The 17370-nt window shown below is 32.2% G+C and overlaps 1 protein-coding gene across 3 annotated transcripts in view; it reads right to left on the reverse strand.

Moving 5' to 3' along the window:
• The window catches only part of LOC111507735 (multiple PDZ domain protein), a 463358-nt gene that overhangs the window by 323457 nt on the left and 122531 nt on the right, over positions 1-17370 (reverse strand). The window lies entirely within an intron of this gene.

The following is a 17370-nucleotide window of genomic DNA, read 5'->3' on the forward strand; positions in this document are numbered from 1 at the left end:
CTCACATAATATAGATCGTCATATACTCTTTTCAATTCACAAATAATAATGATAATTCATCTGTATTTCCCTTCTGTACATAAAATAAGCGAACTTTAGCCTATGGCTATTCTTAGGATCATTCTAAGTTATACAATAGCATTATATTATTAAAGTACGAAATACGTACATGAAGTAGTGACTTATAATACAGCACTTATTAAAATCTACCATATAGTAAATAATTTAGAAGTAACGGGTTTATTATATAATCTATCCTGGCTGTTGAAGGAATTTGATTCTGAAATGGCGTTTAAACTGATATTCAGAATAATGAAGCCAATTGATCAGGAATGTATTCTGCATTTTGACGGCTGAATAAGTGAACGATTTTTGAAACAGGGCTAAAGAATGATGTGGTACATGCAAATGGTATTTGTTCCTTACATCGAATGAATGAAGAATTGATCAAGGGACCAGTTTCCTCTATAGAGTCGGAGGAATTTTGCATTTTATTATTTTATACAGTAGTGAACAAAAAATGACATTGTCAATCATTTCAATTCGGCGATCTCATTAGAAGCATAGTCGAATTTTCTAAGTGAAAATATAAATCGACAACATACGTTTTTAACTTTCTGAATGCGATTTTGCTGAAATTTTTTGAGTAGATTTCCATAGGCCACATCTCCATAACTAATTCTCGAAAGAACCAAAGTTTCAGTGAGCAATTGATTGATTCAAGCAATGCCTCAGACTATTGTAAGATTTCTTGAGTGAATTACGTAACTTTTTATACCTAGACCAATCAGCAGGTAATTTTGTTTTCTTATACTCGACAAGTGGAGATTATCTTTCTTTTATCATCATTTCAATAGGAAAAGTCAGCCAAGAAGCATGTTATTCAGTAAAACAAGCTACTTTCACAGAGACATGTTCGTTAGATGATGACAAAATTAGGGGGGAGAGGTGATTGACTTCTTCATCAATGTCCTGTAAACTAAAAATGTCATGGAAAGGTGTCCTAATCAAATCAGCCTGATAGAAATCATTATTGAAATTTCAAAAATATCCGTAGTAGTGCATTTTAGATTTTGTTTCCTTTCATTGAAAAGGAAGTTCACAATAAACCAAGCAATCATCAGATGTAGCACTTGCATTTATGGTACCTCTACATTCAACATATTTCAAATCACTGATCAAAATTGGGTCCAGCAAAGTCATCGAATCTTTGAAGATTCTAGTAGCATCATTAATCACGGATCAACACAAAATTTGACTTCAACTGTTAAGCATTAAATTTCAATTTTTCACGTCGTAATTAGACGAGAAAAAAATATACTGCTTTTTTATTTAGGAAACTGAACGATATTTTTCGAAATATGTGGTATTAATTTTTAATTGAAAATGAAACTATTTAAATAAACATTTTTACCTTTTTTGGATTGAGTTTTATTGTCAAAATAACTCACAAGAAAATAGAAAATAATTTAAAAGTGCACACGTTTACTTTTTCTTTCATGTTCATAGGTACTATCTCTCAATAAACCTCAAATATAGTCTCTCATCATGTTTTCATTGTTTTGGCCTTGATAACGATTTTCGAAGCTCATATTTTCCTGGTGAAAACGTCCTTCCTGCTCTTATGAATAAACTCAATTGTTGTTTATGAATTTATCTAAATGAGCATGCAGCATATGTACTTTTAATGACGTCCTGCAGTCCATGGTCTCAAAATTTTGTAGCATATTTTCAACTAGCTTTTTGCAGTTTTTGTCTTTGTTATTTTCTTAAAATCCACAAAAGCTTCCGAGGTTTCTTCCAGTTTTTTAACAAATTATTTCATCAACCCTAACTACATGTGCAGAAGTAAATAAACTGAAATGAAATAAACTTTAAAATCAGTTTGTAGAGTCGTGAGTCGATTGTGTAAGATCATAAACGCCTAAAGAGTGGGATAGAGATAGAGTGAGTAGGATAGAGAATCGTCTAGGTTTTAAATGCAAGTTTTTAGGTTACTTTTGGGTGGCCGGTAAATATAACCGATTCCAAAAGAAGTGTTGTTATTTTTATTTCAATCTTCAACTGTTCACAATGTTCATTACTATAACAGTTCAGTAAACTAGATTTTATAATTTTTGATACATAAACACCAACTCCTCCACCTCTTGTCTGGCGGTCCAATCTGTATCCGGAATGGAAATTATGTTACTATAGATTGCATTATTTAGCCATGTTTCAGAAATACCCGCTATATTGTAGTCACTTACAAATGTTTTAAATTCACCAAAATGACTTAAATGGGAGCGAACATTCAAATTACAATTTTTTTAACCAGGTAAATTTTCGTTTTGAGGGCACCTGGCGTTTTGAAAAAATTTTTGAGTGTACTTAAGTATTTTGATGCGTAGATTACGAATCCGAAAGAAAAAAGCGACGCTCTCCCTTATTCACAAAGTTACGACCCTTCAAAAGAAAAGGGCTACTTTTCAGCCTTCTTTTTCACAAAATAAATTATTTATAATCACAAGCATTTATTCACTAGGTCACCTGTTTTCCTTATTCCTCCTTCGTTGACACTTTTCACTTCAATAATCAACATTGTTCCAATAAAAATATTAAAAAATGTACGGAGCTGCTTTTTGGTTACATATCTCTCTATTTTACGTTTTTAAGGTTATGGCATGGTTGGTACGACCGATACAGTGATTCAAATGTTTTTTACCTTCATTTTTTTTATCGTAAATTTGTTTTTGGTGGTGTACCTATTACGGATTTGAAATAGTAGTCGGAGGTAAATACCAACCGCTTTTTTTCTGAAATGTCACTAGTAACTAACCTAGAAATAGAAGAATGTCACCAAGAGAAGCATTCGTTTTTAAATAAAGTTTTTTATAAAAAAAATGTTGATTATTGAAGTGAAAAGTGTCAAAGGAGGAGGAATAAGGTGTAAAGGTGAATAAATTTTTGTGTTTTTAAATAGTTTATTTCGTGAAAAAGAAGGCTGAAAAGTTGCCCTTTTCTGAACTCTGAAGGGCCGTAACTTTGTAAATAAGGGAGAGCGCAGCTTTTTTCTTTCGGGTTCGTAATCTACGCATCAAAATACGTAAGTTCACTCAAAAATTTTTTCAAAATCGCCGGGTGCCATCTAAACGAAAATTTACTTTCAACCATATGTACTCAAAATCAATCGTACATTTTTAAAATCTCCTTACATGCATGCAAATATTGGTTCACCAATGAGTTTGAAAAACGCTTTTATGTCAAGTAAGTAAAAGCAATGATTTTATGGATTAGCACAAAAACAAAACTAACGCAGTAAAAATATTGTTTCTATGAATATAAAAATAATCAGTTCAAACTCAAACTATGGAAAAAATACAAAGTAAATATCAATGAATTTATTTCAAGGTCGCACTTCAATAATAAAATGAAGACAAACTATAAGTAGAAAAATGAGAAATTGAAAACACAATAAAAACAGACAAACAAATCCGTAAACAAATCTCTTAATATATTTGAAAATTAATACAACAATGCCAAGTAAAAGCAATAAATAATAAAGAATCGGCAAGACAACGACAAACTCTTATACTGAGAAGACTGGATTTGGCTAAGTTCTTTAGTGTTTTTGACATAATGCTTCTGACGGTTGTACAAAACACATATTTTACCACTCTGGACCATACACACTGCTCACCAAATTTTTTCGTAGCTTTAGCAAGAACTCCATACCTGGATTTAGTCAGATCTTCGGTAATAGTGATATGAGATCCTTTTAGTTTTCATTTGTTTTCCAGAACTATTTTACAATATTCAATACACGAAAATTTCACACTGACAAAATTAACTTTTCTCATCCCATTCTTATTAGAATTAATTTGGTAACAATTGCTAATTGGTAAAACTGAGGGGTCCAGTGAAAGTTTTTCAGTGAAAACCCCACGAACCGCTCAAAGAATATTTTCATTCGTAACTTTTTGGAGACCATACATTCTTAAATGCGTCAATTTCTTATCTTGTTGCATTTGATGAGGTTCATCTAGAAGATTCGTTTTTACCTCAGCCACTTGTTAAATCTTTGTTTTTGATTGAAGATTTTCATTCGTTAACTGGTTGATATTTCTAACAATTTTTTGAAGATTAGTTTCCAACGTATCAGTTTTTTCGGACAATTTGGTTGGTTTCAACCAACCGCTGCGGTTAGTTTTGATAGATCCTGTCGTTCTTCAGGTGAGGCTTATGTAATTTTTGAACGAAAAGATGACGCTTCTCGGGCCATGAAACGATATAGAGGAGTTTCTTCAGATGGGCGCCCTCTAAATATTCAACTGATATCAGACCTACCAAGCCCGATGAAGAGAGGTATTGTTGCAGAAAGAGGGCGATTACAACATCGCACTACTGCAGCAAGAAACTGTCGATTTCAAAAAGATCGAGGTAATCAACGCATGCTATTGTATAAAAATATGAGTAGATTACCCACAGTAGCAGAATTGGACGAGGAGCTGGATGAATACAACAAACAAAGGAAACATAGTTGTTGAGGGAAATTTTCACTGTTGAGTTGAATATTTCCTGAGTGTAATCTTTATTGCTTTTTGACGTTTGAATAGCTTATATAATCATTAAAAACATATATTATACTGTAAAGGTACTTTCATTTTCCTGCTGCCGTCTACGGTTGGTAATGCTGAATTAAAAAATAAATGTTGCTGTGATATGTACTCATTTAAAACGGAAAAAGATGACTCGTTCAAATGCAGGGCAGGTAAGTGTTATTAAATAAATTGATACTTAATTGAAAATAAATAGTTAATGAAAAAAATATTCAAATATAATATATTTGTTAATAAAAAATGAAAATTATTCATGATTATTCATTAAGTAATAATTTATAAACCTCAAATGAGCTGATTTCGATCGGGACAGCCAGTTGATTTCAAATAATATTTAATCTGCCCTCGCGCTGCCCTCTATCTCAAAAATGATCCAATGTATGAAAAAATATGTGGAACAAAAGTTGTAGACAATTCAATTCTCTACGATAATGATAGAAATTCAATTAGCATTAAACCCATTGAAAAAGATATATTGGCAAAAAACGTGCAGAAAGTCGGTTTTTTTTGCCTATTGACCCCCAATTTTTGAAGTTGCGGCCGTCGAATCATATGTGAATTTTGAGAATGCTTTTATGATGCCAAAATACAAAGTTTATACAAATTTATAACTGGGTATATCCACTTTCCTAGGCAAACCCCCTAAAATGACTGGCCTAAACTTGTTTGTCACATATTGAATCAACATTTGGGCATGAGAAAGCTGTCCGCGCGTAGGGTGCCGCGTTGAACCAAAAACGTGTTCGAATGAAAATTTCCTGTTGGCGCATTTTGGGCGCAATAAATCTGAGTTACTGTAGATGAAACTTGGATACACCATTATTCACTCGAAACAGAATTACATTCCAAACAGTGGACTGTGAAGGGAAAACCGGCTCAAAAAAAGAAAAGTCTGTTTTTTCGGCCGGAAAAGTGATGGCGACTATTTTTTGGGATAGTCATGGAGTTATTTCAATCGAGTATCTTGAAACAGAAAAAACCATTGCAGGAGCATACTACGCATCATCACTTGACTAGCTGAAGGTAGATCTTATGGAAAAACAGCCACATTTGCAGAAAAACAGAATCCTTTGTCACCCCAAGATAACGCATCGTCTCACACATCAGCGGATGCCATGGCAAAAATCCACGAATTACGGTTTGAACTGCTTTACCATCCGCCTTACTCGCCAGATCTAGCCCCAAGCGACTTTTTTTTTTCCTCACCTGACAATCACGCTAGGAGGACAGAGATTTTCGTCAAATGAAGTGGCAATCACCTCCATGAACAATTATTTTGCAGAGAAAAACGGCGAGTACTATTTGCACGGGTTACAGAGATGGGAGCATCGCTGGGAAAAGTGTGTTTAGTTGAAAGAAGACTATGTTGAAAAATAAAAATTGACTTGTATCTTTTTTAAGTCGGAAACTTTTTAGACCACCCTCATATAGCGAATGTTTGGAATACAAACCTACTAGGAAACAGAGATTGTCGTATAATTCAATGTTCATGTGAAAGTTGTTTTTGGTGAGGGCTTGTTATTCAAGTTTGTATCTGAAAGTATATAATATGATCTAAACATCTCTGTACATAGTTTATTTTGAACATAGTAACTTTCTTCCTTCTTTGGAAGTTTCCCACAATTTTTTGAATAAAGATGGAGAAGCAGAAAGCCAAAAAGTTTTTTTACCAAAATTATAATGAAGCCAGTTATTCAAAATGAGTTCCCATTTGATATGTTAGAAGCCTCTTATTCTATCCAAACTACTAATTTGCACCCAAAAAGTTATCGCACAACTTTCATGCCAATAAGTTACCTGGATGAATTGAAATGAAACAAAATTCAACAACAAATAAACATGTATTTCCTAACTACTCAACTCTACTACACATTTGGAAACTATTGTAAGTACATCAAAAATATCACAACATTTTGGAGGAACTCAATAGGATTGAATTACATTCACAACCTTGGATACTGAAGTATAATAATAATATTGTTTTCTTCTGCTATCTTTGCAACATTATGGCCTCAAGTGAATCATCTACAGTTACTGAATTTGTAGTGAAAGAAAGAATGTATTTACAATTGTAATTATAACTTTACATAGTGAATTTCGAATTAGGAAATGAAAATAAAGAAGTTTCTGATGACTATTACCAAAAATAGTATTTTTTGCCACTTGTTTTGTTGAAATGAAAGTAGTTTAATTCAGGTAAAGACTGATTTGATAGCCTATAAATCCTCTTCTTGAAAAAAGAAAATCTCGATTCGTGGTTAATTCACTTTTGTTGGATACTTCAGAAATATATAGGTACTTATGGCACTCCAAGTTCTTATATTGTGCAAAACTGTGATTTACTTGACGAACAAAAACTTCCATTTGATGCCTACCTGATGTGTATTACGAAAAGACAAATAGTTCATTTCTCTTGAAAATAGAAAAAAGAGAAGGATTTTTATATCTTGAAAACTTATATTCATAGCAATAGATGTGGTTTAGTTCCCTACTGAATTTTTGATTCACAATTTTTGGTATAATCAGACAGTTGACATTTGGGTTCTAAAATATATTTAAGGGTGGACAAGTGCATTTCTTTAATGTCCCTCCTTTCATTTTTTGAACGGGTCAACTCAAAAAATTGAAATTTGGGATAATGAAATCAATGCATAAATAGTTTATTTTGAAGTAAAATTGACAGATGAAACTTTCGAAATTGCGACTGGGCGCCATCTGGGAAAAAAATTATTAAAAAGGGGGGTCTTGCGACACATCTCTTTGAAGCTCCTAACAAATGCTTCACAACCCTAGAATATAATGTCAATATCTTCAACTACTACAAAATGGTGTAACTTTTAATAATTGCCTGAATACATTAACATTTAACTACATAATATGAGGTAATAAGCTTGAGGTCAGTTCAGAAGATGTTCGAAATGGTTGCCTTGAACTTCTTGACAAATGAACAATCTATCCGATATTTCACGCCAAACATTCTCGAACAAAGTAATGTCAATATCTACAAATATTTACTATTCTCTGCCGTATATCCAATATTGAAGCAGGTTCAGTTTTGTACACCTTTTGCTTCAAATAGCCCCATGAAAAAAAGTCCAAAGGTGTCAAATCTGGTGAGCGGGCTGGCCGTTCTCTAGGACCTCGATGGCCAATCCAACTACCGGGAAAAGTAGTATCCAAATAGTTTCTTACTTGCCTGGAGTAATGTGGTGGTGCTCCATCTCGTTGGAATACAATATCCATATCGAATTCATTAGGATTCGCTTCGACAATTTCAGTGATGAGAGGGTCAACAGTAGTTTCCAGCATATTTAAATACAGTGCTCCTGTTAAATTTTGATCAATAAATAGAGGTCCTACAATATGGTTTCCCAACATTCCCGCCCAAACGTTAATTTTTTCTGGATATTGGGTATGTGTTTCCTGGAAAACGTAAGGGTTGGTGTCACTCCAATAACGGAAATTTTGTCTGTGAACATTTCCGTTGAAAAAAATGTACAGAATTATGTTCTTTCGTCAGGGTCATCTTCAGTTGATTGGATGGATTCGATTTGAGAGATTGTTGACGTGGTACCTTTCTACTAGTAAAACCGAAAACTAAATGAGAATATTCTAACTGAACAATGATGCTCATTGTCGTACTGACATTTTTTGTCGTTTTTATAAGCAGAAAATAACTTAACAAACCTTATCGGGTTGTTGGAATTGCCATATGGCAGATAAAAAGGAATATTTCTTGGAATATCGATATTAATGTGTTTGTCTTCAGGAAATTATTGAATGTTCCGCCATTTTGTAGTAGGTGAAGATATTGACTTCATATTCTAGGGTTGTGAAGTATTCATCAGGACCTTCAAAATGATCCATCATAAGACACCCCTTTCTATTTAATTTTTTTCTCAGATGGCGCCCAGTCGCCATCTTGGAAGTTTCATCTGTCAATTTTACTTCAAAATAGAGTATTCATGCATTAATTTCATTATCTCAAATTTTAATTTTTTGAGTTGACCCCTTCAAAAAATGAAAGGTGGGAGGACATTGAAGAAATGCGCTGTATGTGCGTTCTCAATGCTTGAGTTGATTATTGCAATTATTAATAATTAGTTATTTGCTTTTTACAAAAACTTCAAATGAATATATTCGAGTATTTACTCGATCAACAAATTATACTCCACTGATTGATCACAATTCTACCCTGTTTTCGATTACCAAACGATGAAATTTGATTTTAGTCCTACAAAATTCACTTTCGAAAAGATTTTGAGACCTGATGCTCGCTGCAACCTCATTTGGACTGATTTATTGGAGATGGATCAGTCTGAACAGCCAAATTAAAAAGAAGACGATGTGTCGACATTAGTTCTAGAACAGATACAATGTAATTATTTTTAAATAAATCACTTTATGCAATGTATAACTTACCAACATCAAAGAACCCATTTCTTCTGACCAGTCTTGTAACAAATTCCGTACAAACTAAAAATATAACGTCTGTTAGGAAATGTGTTACGATCGCTGATTCAACACCAACACACTCATATAGCACAAATTTTTTTCGCATTAATTAAACGCCTACTGGGGTGAAGTGCCGATTAATTTACCTTACGGTGGATTTTATTGAACGAGTGCAAACATTTACTCAATAACTAGTTTTGTCAATGCCACATCGATACATAAATATAGAAAAACGTCTCATGATATCATCAGTATTTTCTGGTGAAAAACGTCTCAAGGTCATTTTGAAAGATAATCATTTCTTTGAGTATTTCGGAGAATATTTCTATACGTGAATATTTTCAACATTACAAATAATTTTTGAAAAATTCCAAAGATATTCGAATTCGGTTTTTCAGACACTCATTGAATTCAACTTCAAACAAACGTTCATCGAAAAAATAAAATCATTAAGTAGGTTACTGTCATAATCTAAAAGGTTAATCATTGTATAAAATAATCACAATATTCGACCATATTTGAACCGTCATTAATCAATAAACCTCCAACAATCGTCTTTTGGTTCGCCCATATTAAGAAAAAATTCCTACTCAATTCGAAACATACAATGAAAGTGAACGCGAATTTTGTATGTGATTGAAGCTACTCATAATAATGTTTGAGTATTTTCTGAATACACTGCAAGTTCTCGCATAACCCGGACAAAACGTATCTATTTGTCATAAAATAATATTTTATGAATTATTAAAGATTTGAGATCATCAATAACTTTGGATCGACATTAAACCCAACTAATAGTATATTATGCAACGATCATGTAATGATGGTTATTAAGACACGAGCATTAACCGGGATACGAAACGAGCCGAAGGTGAGTTTTGTATGGTATATGCGAGTGTATTAATAACCATTACATGAGAGTTGCATACGCTATTTTTTCTAAACCCGATAAATAATGAAAAACTATAAATATTATATTTGTATTGAACACATTTACAGTAATTAACTCATATTTTTTAAAAAAAACACAAACTTAATGGTATTATCATGGATATATGAAAACTATAAAGATTCTAATTATATTTATATTGAATATAACAACTGTAATTAATCTGATCTTTTAAAAATATTGAAGTCGATGGTATTCCTTCTATATCGCTGTTTTCAGACATTTTGATAATATAGGTAGGTAATATGAAAACTGATTTTGACAAATAAAGCAATTAGTTACTTAGATTAGAATCTGGGACAAACAAAGAAACAGGATTTTTGATTGAAAAATTATGGGTTTCTATTGGTTGATAATCTGTATCGTTATGAAAAATCTGTATCATAATGGATATCATTATGAAACGGATTATGGTCATATAAGTGTATTGTTAGAGTACGGGTGTAGAAAAATTATTTTTCAGTAGTAGTTTGAAAAAATAGCTCTTTTCATTTTTTCATTTTCACCTATTGAGAAATTATAAAAGTATCACAATGGTGAAAAGAGGCCTTTTGAGAGAAAGTAATAAAGACACAATAGATGCATCAAGAATCATTGGAAGATTGGAAACCGAATATTCAAGAGAAACGCGATCAACAATAAACACAGAAAAAGTCGATATAACAATTCAGATGAGAAATAACAATTTATGATCAAGAACCTAATTGAATGCAAAATGATGAAATCATTATGAAAGTTACACTTCGACCTTACGGATACGTCATTTATTGGATCAATAAAAGACTCAATTCACGACGAATATCAAAGATGAAAGAGACTGATCAAGGCGTTGCGTTGTAAATCTAAGCTTCGACATCGATCGTCATACGAGATTTGTCCTCCTTCTTTCACAGCAGCTCTCGTTGCAATGCAACTAGTTGAAAAGTTGTTTGTGCTCGGTTTTTTCATTTTTTATCTAGCTGCTTTGCAGTAAAAGACAGAGGACGAATCTCATCGGGAGTCGATGTTGAAGCTTGGCTTTGACACTGACCGCCCTGTGAAGTTTCGTTATCTTTGATACTCGAGAATTTAGTTCTTTGTCGAAGCCATAGATGTCGTCTTCGTAAAGGAAGATGTCGTCGACTCTACTTCCTCAGGCTTGTTCTTCAAGGGCAGTTAATGAAGAAGAATTTGGTTGAAGGAACATTCTCAATCTTACTAAAACTGATAGTAGATTCTTGGTTCTTCGAATTTTGTCTTCAATCGAGGATCGCCTGCCCGGTACTGATGATGTCCAGCAGGCTGAAACAGCTGTCTAACAGTGACTTAATTATTTATCTTTTGATTTTCATGGAATTATTTTCTATCAGCTTGACTGCATTTACCTTTCCTTATTTTATATCATTTTTAGAAACATCTGGATTCGCTTTACGAAGGCATTTGAGAAGAGCTTTCCAAATTTCTGCTAATGCAGTTGTCGATTTGTAAGATTGGCCAATCCACCAAGGCCGACATAAAAAAACTTGGCAAGTTAACTTGGGTGTCACACCATTAGGTATTTCCACTCATGTATCGCTTGCGTTTACGTAATTATTTTCATAAAATACTCTTTTTGGTTTTTCGAAATTATAAAAAATAGGTTTCAGCCGAGAATAAAACAAGTTATGCTCAAATCACACAAAAAAGTATTACCTTTTCACAACAACAAAATTTTGAACAAACCATCTCAATAAAACCGAAGCAAAGGCAACAGCCATCAACAAAAACGAAACAGAATTTGTAAAATTGTATGAACATAACTAAACCCATCATTGAAATGTGCTCCCTCAAAAATACACACAATGGTGGAATAAAAATACAAAGTAGAAATGAAGAAGAGGAGAACAGACTTCAGAAAAGTGCGTGTATTCAAAATGTTATCAGATCAATATAAAACATAAACAAAATCAAGTATCAAATCAAAAATGAAAATTACTCATTCAAAGTTGAAAAAAGTAACGGAAGAACAATTGAAGCAATTAATTGTTGACCAAAATGAATTCATCAATGAAGAAAATCATTTCAATATTCAATTCATGAACTTTTTTTAAGAAAGGCAATCTTATACAATATATTTTGAGGTTGATGGTAAACTAGTCAAAAAAATGTTGATAATAGAAGACTTTTCATTAGATGGCAATGTTAGAAAATTCATGAAAATAATAGTATAACAGAGTGCAAAAACTGCTACCGATTCCAACATAATCACCACAAATGTAGTAATAATACCGTTTGTCCATGTAGCAGTGAAACATATGAATTGAAATTCTGCAACAATAATAGTGCGCCATAACCTAACAACTACCAGAATTCAAACAGTCACTTCAAAACAAAATATTCAACTGATAATTACGCTACAAGTAATAATTGTCCAGTGTATACAGCGTGACTCACGGTCGATGGTAGGTTAGACGTTTCTGGAAAACGCAAAGCATGATTTTTCTGAAAATTTCACCTCTTACATTTCCTTACCTGTTCTATCGATCTAAAATATTTTCAGTATTGCAGCGTTCCAACTTCTATCAAAAGTCCTAGCAATTATATTTTTTTAAATGGAACAATCCATATATCAATACATTTTTGGAATCGCTCTAAATATGGTCCAAAACATATCCTTAATTGAAATTAAGTACATCAGTACTCTCAATTCATGAAAAGTTGATATTTTGATGATAGTTTGGACAAACTCAAAATATTCAAATAACACCAAGAAATCGACTCCATATCATACAGAGCGTGCTAAAATTACTATTATTTCCATTGTGCATAAAAGTAGTCGTAAGTTCATTTTTTCAAATATATTACTCGATAAATTGAAAGATGGTGAAAAATGCTTCAAGATGATATACATGTCCCTATACCTAAATCGTCAAGTTTTCTTAATAAAGCCGTTTTTGTGGAAAAATAGTTATTCACGTTTTATCTACAAGTGTTGAAAGTGGCATTTTATTTTCTGAGTGGGGATTATTGCAAAACGAGCGTCAGCAAGTGGAGCAAACTCACGAGCAAAATAAAATCACTTTTAACAAATGTATCACACAATTTTTTTTGTATAACGTTACTGCTGATAATAAAAAAAATTATAGGGTCCATGGGATTCGAACACACGATCTTTGGATTACAAGGCATATGTTATAACTACATACGCCAACTCACGTTTTTTTAAGGAGAATTATTGGTTAGTCATGAAGGACTGTCTACAGTTGGACTGAATACTACTTCGTCATCGTCAGTAACTTCACAGGGATTTAATATTTCCAATAGTACGAACTGCATATGTGAACTTTTCTAAATGATTTTTTGGTAGGTGTTCTGATTGAAGTATTTCTATCAAAGAGATTTTCAATAACAGTTGTACAAAAAATAATTTTTAAAGAATTTGATTTCTAGATAGCCGTGGAAATATCAAACTCATGACAGTTTGGTGACTTTTATAAGTAATTGATAAATGGTTATTGACGGTGTTTCAAAAGATCGCCAAAAATGGATGCAAATATTGATTATTCAAACGAAGTTCTTATGAAATTATTTATTATACACGGAACGTGTGATCAAATCATTGCCAGAACTTGTAGTAAATTCAACCAAATGTATCCTGAATTAACACCAATGAACGAGAGGAAGTTTGTAAGATTACAAAATAATTTCCCTAACTATGGCTCAATGTTAAAAGCGCCTTCAACATTACCAAAACCTGTTACTTCAAATGAGGACAATACTGTTAACGTTTTGGCATATTTCTATGCATATCCAGAAGCTTCCATTCGCAGTGCAGAAAAAGATTAAGGTGTATCACATGCTTCAGTACAACGAATTTTGAAAAATAACGGAATGAATCCTTATAAATTTACCAAAGTTCAAGCTCTAAAAGCAGAAGACTTCGAACGTAGAATGCATTTTTGTGAATCTCTTTTGATTCATACACAGGAAGATCGTAAATTTTTGTCAAAAATAATTTGGAGCGACGAATCAAAATTTACGAGGGATGGTATTTTCAATAGAAGGAATAAAAATTTTTGGGCTGATCATAATCCTCATGTTACAAAAGAAATGGGTTTTCAAAAAAAAATTGACCTGAATGTTTTCTGTATTCTGAAGAACAATAAAATTAGCTTTTTTATTTATGAAGACACACTGAATGCAGAGAGATATCTCCAAATATTAAGGACGACTGTAACCGATTTTCTTGAAAATTTGCCTTTAGAGGAATATAGGAATTCGTGGTTTCAACTGGACGGAGCGCCAGCTCATTCCACCCAGGAAGTTTCCAGGAAACTTGACGAACTCTTCGAAAATCCTTGGTTTAGGCGTTTAGGGCCATGGGATTGACCACCGAGATCACCCGATCTCACGCCACTTGACTTTTTTATGGGGTGTTTCAAAAGAAAGGGTACTTCAGTGCCTACCACAAGTCGCGTACAAAAAAACAAATTTAAAGTGTTCAGAATGTAATGGACAACATTTTCAGCATTTATTGTGAAAATGTGATATTTTGTTTACAATTTTGTTATTTTGAATCATCCTATTCTGTTATTGTCTGTACTTTCACATGTTTTAGCCCACAAAATCTTACTTTTTACCTAGAAATGACTGATTTTTGGTACAGTTGTTCCCTGGAAAATTTGAGCCATAGTTAAGGAAATTATTTTGTAACCTTACAAACTTCCTCTCGTTCATTGGTGTTAATTCAGGATACATTTGGTTGAATTTTATACACGTTCTGACAATGATTTGATCACTTTGTTCATGTGTATAATAAATAATTTCATAAGAACTTCGTTTGAATAAACGATATTTGCATTCATTTTGGAAGATGATTCGTCGATAACTCTTTGTAAATTACTTATAAAAGTAACCGAACTGCTATAAGCTTGATAATTCTACTTCTAGCTAAATCCAAATTCTAAAAAAAAATAATGTTTCTAGAAGAAGCGACTTTATTGAGAAAACTTGACGATTTAGGTAAAGGGACATGATATATCATCTTGAAGCATTTTTCACCATCTTTCAATTTACCGAGTAGTATACGGGGGGTTTCATTTGAAAAAATGAACTTTTGACTACTTTTATGCACAATGGAAATAATTGTAATTTTAGCACGCCCTGTATGATATGGAGTCGATTTCTTGGTGTTATTTGAATATTTCGAGTTTGTCCAAACTATCATGAAAATATCAACTTTTCATGAATTGAGAGTGCTGATGTACTTAATTTCAATTAAGACTATGTTTTGGCCATATTTAGCACAATTTATTTTTCATATCGAAAACAGATAGAGATAGGTATAGGACATTATCAACAAAAACGTATTGAAATACCAAAGCAATTTCAAAAATGTATTAATATACGGGGTGTTCCATTTAAAAAAATGAAGTTGCTAGGACTTTTTGATGGAAGTGGCAACGCCGCAATGCTGAAAATATTTTAGATCGATAGAACAGGTAAGGAAATGTGAGAGGTGAAATTTTCAGAAAAATCTTGGTTTGCGTTTTCCAGAAACGTCTAACCTACCATCGACCGTGAGTAACGCTGTATGTATATCCCATCAAAATCATCTGAAATCTCGAATCGACTATGACTTAAGGACCTGGAAATATCCAATATTAAATAAGATTATCTAGATGATTACATAAGTGATGATGAAGAGAACTTCAAAATTCTATATAGTATCAATGCTCGATAAATAAAAAATTAAATGGATCAGCTGATGTAAAAGCAGATTCAGTTATCAGAAACATAGATAAATAGAGCAGAAGAAAAATATTTCAAATTTTAGGTTCAGCAATTTTCATTAAAGAAGGAGTTCTATATGACATAATGGAAAGAGTAGAAAATGATTTGTTTCTTCGAACAATTATTCTACCATCTTTCAATCTAATCTATAGACCACCGAAGGATATAATTCATACTTTTTTCAACTTTATTGATAATGACCACCTTTCCTTGAATTCATCAAAGATGGAGTGCGTAATATTTGGAGATTTCGGCATAGATATTCTATAGGATGCTGCGGAGCCGAATAGACTTCACGAAGTTTATTGTTGAAACCATTTCAATATTTGCAATTAAACAATTCCTACGAGAGAAATCAATAAAAATAGTTCATCTCATTGTTCATGTACTAACGAATACCTCCAAATTAATTAAATGTCTGTAATCGGGTCATGTCCATGATTTCTAAGTGACAATCACTTACAAATCATGGACATCAAAAAAAGGCAAAAAATCATAGTAACAAAATTATAGAAATGTTCAAACTAGAAGATCTACAAATAAAACTGAAATATATCACCCAATATTAATACTGATAAATTATATTCTCAGTTGATCGATTTTTCAAGAGTAGCAATTTCAAAAAACAGTAAAGATTTACAACAAATCGAAACCTTGGTTCAATTACAGCATCAAAAAAAGGTAAAATTGAGAGATAAGTATTTCAATAATAAGAAACAGTTCTTAATATAATTGTTTTTAACTATTCATTCTTAATTCGTCTTTTTTAGTTCTTTCAGGGATTTCAAAACATTTTATATAATATCGGACAATGGAAATCCGAACTAATGAAATTCATCATGAAACATTGTCAATCACCTTCAAACATCATTTGAAATATAGTGAATTCAATAAATATGTTAAAAAGCCTATAATAATGGCCAAAGCAGAATTCTATAAGAAAGAAAGAATTAAAAAAAATGTTTCACAACTACACGAAACAAATTTGGTCAAAAATGCATTTTTCATGATGGAGTTAATTTATATATTTGAATACCCAACAATTAAAAAAATTGAGTTATTTGAAATTCAAGACACATCTAAAAGAATTTATTTTGGTATATATTGTCAATTTTGTAGTTTTACATATTTTTATTTTTTCATACAACTTAAGATTTGATCTCCACAAACTTCATTTTTTTAAATATCAGGACATATTTCGCTAATACAGTAGCTTCTTCGTAATGAATTAGGTGTAAGTACCTAATTGAATTAGGTGTAAGTACCCAATTCACTACGAAAAAGGTATTGTGTTAGCAAAACATGTCGTGTAGTTAATGAAATTACTGTGTATATTCATCAAGTAATGACCGAATTAATCAGAAAAAAAATTGTTTTGTTATTCTCAGTATGTTCTTTTTTTTTCGAGTGTATGTTACATAAATATGTAATATTTCATGGAATTGAAAAACTTATTATTATTAAATATATGTATTCATCGCCTATAAGGGAGTGAATCTCAGATTGTAAATGAAGACATATACACTGAATGTTCATATGTCCTCAACCAGAGCCCAACAAAACATATATGTTATTCAATGTTTATATGTAGTTGATTCGAGGGGATTTTTCATTCCA

This window comes from Leptinotarsa decemlineata, unplaced genomic scaffold (genome assembly GCF_025532065.1).
Source record: "Leptinotarsa decemlineata unplaced genomic scaffold, Ldec_3_MD MMD2_tig00026299_RagTag_RagTag, whole genome shotgun sequence".
NCBI classification, from domain to species: domain Eukaryota; kingdom Metazoa; phylum Arthropoda; class Insecta; order Coleoptera; family Chrysomelidae; genus Leptinotarsa; species Leptinotarsa decemlineata.